This window comes from Mytilus galloprovincialis, chromosome 11 (assembly GCF_965363235.1).
Source record: "Mytilus galloprovincialis chromosome 11, xbMytGall1.hap1.1, whole genome shotgun sequence".
NCBI lineage: Eukaryota > Metazoa > Mollusca > Bivalvia > Mytilida > Mytilidae > Mytilus > Mytilus galloprovincialis.
This window is the reverse complement of record NC_134848.1, coordinates 65,475,738-65,481,169: the sequence shown is the minus strand read 5'-3', so window position 1 is coordinate 65,481,169 and position 5,432 is coordinate 65,475,738. Positions and strand designations below refer to the sequence as shown.

The following is a 5,432-nucleotide window of genomic DNA, read 5'->3' as shown; positions in this document are numbered from 1 at the left end:
TATTAAATGAGTGTTGGTAATTTAACGCCAACTTCAGCACTTCTGAATATTTTATGTGGACAGGTTTTATTGGCGGATGATTTATTGCAGAAAAATATTGACCTGTTGAAAGGCTACTGTCCACTGTATATGACATACTTAGTACCCTGACCGCTGACCACCGATGCTCCTGTAATTCATTGACATTCACACCATTAATCGTATTTTATAATTGTAAAAAAATGCTTCTTATTAAGTTCCCAATTTTGATAGCAATTATTTGCTCTTCTACGGGTTGTGCGAACGTCAGTTAATGTCAAAAGCATTATTAGAATCAATTACATATTAGTTCACAGGTTATTATAAACTCATTATCTCTGTTTGAATGTCACAGTTATAACTTGACAGATTATATAGTTTATTTTGAAAGTTGCGTAAACATTTTACATTGCATTATAAATTTCACATTGGACAACAGGATGAAGATACACATTTTCCTCACAGTGGTTTTAATTATAGAATTTCCATGTGTTGTTCAAGGTAAGAAAACAAAAACTTGATCATGAAAATAGTTATGAAACCTATACACGTGTACAAATTATGTATTTATGTATAGAGTTATTAGCTCAAACGCTTCAAACAGATAAGTCATATGTTTTAACGTTCTATTGTTTTATATTAAACCATCTGACATATTTCAACCGTAATCCTAGCTATGGTTTCGAGATGATTTGCTCTCATTTAGTGCACTTAATTGGAGGTACGAGTTCAGGATTAGGACAATTTAGTTAGGAATAAGCATGGTATAATTCAGCACTTGCTTACGTCCATTACAAATTGTGCAGTCGCGAGTTGCTACGCATTAACTGAACTTACATCCGAAAAATGCAATCAATGTCAGCAAATATAAGGTTTATCTGTTTTCCTGACTTTCATTCAAGTCATGAACGAGCTATAGCTGTTACTTCTTTTGAAAATGTAACTTATATATTTAGTGAGCTGCAATGACTTCACAAGGTTAAAATCATAAAGTGCATAAAGAAGTCAGAATTAAAATGTTGAAATATAAAGATTATTTCTTTTAGTTAATCCGACATGACATTACAATGACAACACAATCCGATACTGAATACTGCTCTAAGCTACGGGTGAAATTGTCATTATGTATCTCAATGTACTAGATAAGATTATACAACTGTTGTTAAAACTGTACAGTAACGACATGAGCAGTTGACTATCTTTAAAATGTAAAAATAAAGAAATTGTAAACAACCCCACCCCCTAATTATCATCTGGGTTAACCATTCATTTAACGGTCCACCTAGGATATCCTACTATATATGTACTTGTCTTTCTTCTGCATACTGAAGTGTAAAAAATCGCATTCTATTTTATTTTCAGTTTAGATATGGCCTCTTTCTTGATTTGCCAAACTTTTCCTATGCAACTGACACTGCTCCTTTTGACTGAAGTAATTAGGATCAACATGTATCTCATAAGTTCAAACTTCGATAAGTTTATCGTTAAAATGAAACCACAACACAGACTGACAGACTTGGTGATAGACATATATACAGACAGACAGAGAGACAGACAGACAGACAGACAGACAGACAGATTTAGGGTGAAAATAAACTTCAAAGAAGATGCCGACCATTTACTGATTATCGTATTGTTGTAATTCTTAGGTGTTTTAATAGAAGATTGGTTAATTTCAACATTACTGCAGGATTACAATAAGCTAGCATATCCTGGAACAACGGACAATGCAACTGTTGTTGTCAAACACGACATGACCCTTATTCGAATTGTGGAATTTGTAAGTTTAAAGAATTACATTTGTCATCAGTTAAATGCATAGTCAAACTTGTATTGATTTCGAGTCTATAACATGTAAACATGTTAAGGAATGAATCTAAGATCTGTCATCAATAACCATTCCTAAAATAATGGCACACTTGCGTGTGATAAACACTTTAAAACGAATCAAATTTATAATACAGATACAATTTGATTTTATGTCTTCGTTTAAACTTGTAATGATGAATGCGTAACTTTTTATAGGAAATTATTTCTGATATTTTGTTTAAAGTTTCAACACTTATCAATAACAATTCAATGTTAAATATATAAAGATTATAAAATAAACATTACATATATTCAAACAAATGTATATCATTTTAAATGTTTGTTTTGTTTTACTTGAGTTTTTTTTTCTGCATTTGAGAAGCATGATTTTCATTGTTTATTGATTGAATATCAGAAAATATGTTATCATATTTTATGAGAGCACTTTTTATATATTCTTTACAATGAATGTATATATACAGGATGGTACAAAATTGACGATTGACGCATGGTTGGGTACAGAATGGAGAGATCCACGATTTCTATGGGATTCTTCTCCCACTAATATTCGGTTACCAATATCACTGATTTGGACACCTGATATCGTTCTATACGACAAGTGAGTAAATTACACCTATAATTGGGTGAGTTAAGATGATTGTTTTTTTTAATTCAATCTTTCAGATTCTATCAATTGGTACAAATGTTAGATACACACCTATACTTGACTCTATACATTACATATTAAATGGATCTTAATGATTTCGATTAAAAACATAAGCAAATCACCGGTAATAAAATTTCCATTTTATATTTTGTTATAATGCATTGTAGTACTTTTTATTAACCTTTCGTTTACTTCTGTTTTATTATTTTGTAAAAACAAATATTGTTTGTTTATATAAGAAAAGGTTCATTCTCAATAATTAAATTTAGAAAAAATCCAGATGGAACTATTTTTGAAAAAGACCTTTCTGGAAAAATAATCTTAACTATACGGATTGATCTCTTATAAGTCATTTTTGATCTCTCACACTCTCTTATTTTACCACTTATCATTTAACATGTGCCCAATAGTACCGACAAAGCGAGCATATACTTAACTCACATATGTAATTCTTTTCCAGTCCAGACACAAGGTTAGGATTTGAACCAAACGCAGTTATTGACCAATCAGGACTTGTTTACTATTGCCAGCCAATACGTCTCGAGGTCGATAACTGTCGACAGTTCCAGGATGTATTTACATGCACCCTTAAGTTCGGCTCATGGACATATGATGGATTTAAAATTGATTTACAAAACAGAAGCCAGGTCATAGATTTGTCAAACTTTCAACTACACACCAACTATGATATAATAGATACAAGCGTGGTTAGGAATGAGTTGCATTATGCATGTTGTCCGGAACCGTATCCTGATATTACCTACACCGTTAATTTGAAAAAAATAAAGACAGGATGGTTTGACAGACTTTAACTAAGTTTCATTCTTTTTATCGTTTCCACGGAAGATATGTCAGTGATTTGTGATAATAAAATATTCAAATATATTTATTGTGCATTTATTTCAAATATGAAACGCACATAACGTTAGTACGAAACGATATTTTTTTGACTTATTATCAGTTCGAAGTGTCCACCTAGTTCATTTCACGATAGAAACATATTAACAGAAAATAAATTGATAAAACCGTTTTCTAGACAACACCAACTTAATTCCTTGTTCGACGGACCCGCCCGCACCATTTTTTTTTATAAAGCAGAAAAAAATATGTTCCCGCTTCCCGCATCCAGAAATGAAATAATGTCCCTTCCCGCACCATTGTTTTGAATACATTATAAAAATATATTAACACTTGTTTAAAATCATAGTCTTACACCTGTATTTAATGATTTTAAACCTATAAAGCACCCCACCACACTGTGTAAATATCTGTGTTAAAATTTGATTAAATATTAAACCCATATATCCCAAGAAGGAGTGCTCCAATATAAATATATCGTATAACAGAAAAAAAATTACTGTACATTGGTTTTCTTCTCCCTTACTTACATTCCCCATCAAAAATGTTATCTGAATTAAGTACGCAGAACTTCCGAAGGAGAAGAGTCAACTGCATTTATATTGTATGCCGGCGGAACAAAGCTATCCCTACCCGTTATACGTTTAGGCACCTATCCGTTTGTTGATGTGGTTCATGGGTATTTTCCGGTTTAAGGTTGGTTTTCCTGTTTGAATTGTGTACACTCGTAATTTTGTAGTCCTTTATAGCTTGCTGTTTGGTCTGGGTTAAAGCCCTGAGGAAAAGACGGAACTGTGACCTTTATTTATCAGGTTGGGAATAACCCTTCCTCAGACAAGGACTCATCTTACTTTTGTAGAAAAGAAAATTGAAAAAAAAAGGATTTGTAAAGTGCTACTATACAAATCCTTGGGAAAGCATAGAATATTTTACTTTTAAAAAAGATGAGAAAGACGTCATATTCGAAACATTTTTTTCTAAAAGAGGGGTCCACTTATTTTGAATAATATCAAATTTGATAATATGTGTAATGATTAAAATCCAGGAATATTACAATTTTTTTGGACATTTTTTGACCATTTTTATTTTAATACAAGAAGGCAGATAGACATATTGTTCTTTGGGAAAATATGAGCCCTTTTGTACTTCAAATTGATTTTACAAAAGAAAATATATTTTACAAAATATTGACCCCTCATGAAAGGGATATTTTATAACATTAAGGGGGTTGTTCTTGATGATGACTTGGATGAAAAATCGTCTCATTGGCATACATAATATTCCACATATAATTATTCATTTATTTCTTGGTGAACAGGGAAAAACCCTTCATAGAAATTAAAGAAATGTCAGAATACAAGTAATAAAACAAGTTTTAATATTGTAAAACCCTACTTTTTTGTGTTACCTAAATAAAATATAATCGATCGCCTTTACTTTTCAAGTTTCGCCTAAAATAAATTAAAAATTGAATATTTTTTTATGTAAATTTTCAAATTGCTCATCCGTCCCAATTTTTATAATATCAGCATTTTCGTCGAATATATTCATTTATTTTATTGTATAACTGTTTCTTTATGTTTTTCCACGCAAAATTTATTAAAAAAATGTAGCTTAACCGCAGATTTATTTATCTTTTATCTTTTCATTCTGCATTTATATTGCAAATTTGAACATTGAAATAGAATGAATTTTCTTGTTCGGTGTGTCGTACTGATTTCATCACAACCTAAACTTGCTAGTAAAGAAAACTAGTATTCTCCAATGAAACAGTAATCCATGCAACAATAGGCACCTAAATAAATTGAATTAAACGTATACTTAATTACATCGTATTTGTAAGACTTATAAATCATCTCCATAACCTGGTATATCCCAACAAGCTTTTAAATGGAAAACTATGTATTTGTTTTACTCATTCTTAAGTAAAAACAATACAAAACAAATTTGGTATAATGGAAAATGTAAGAGTAACACGACAACGCATATCTCAAATTTTTATACCGTTTAAAACGGGAAAAAACAACAACATAACAATAAAAATACTTGTTTACTAAGTTACTAGTTTGCTAGGATTTAC

The 5,432-nt window shown here is 30.9% G+C and overlaps 1 long non-coding RNA gene across 1 annotated transcript; it reads left to right on the top strand.

Moving 5' to 3' along the window:
* Positions 1 to 381: 381 nt before the first annotated feature.
* On the top strand, positions 382 to 3,379 carry LOC143052623 (uncharacterized). Its single transcript, XR_012971186.1, has 4 exons — positions 382 to 519; positions 1,668 to 1,798; positions 2,310 to 2,446; positions 2,955 to 3,379. It is a non-coding gene; the product is annotated as an uncharacterized LOC143052623 (long non-coding RNA).
* Positions 3,380 to 5,432: the final 2,053 nt, after the last annotated feature.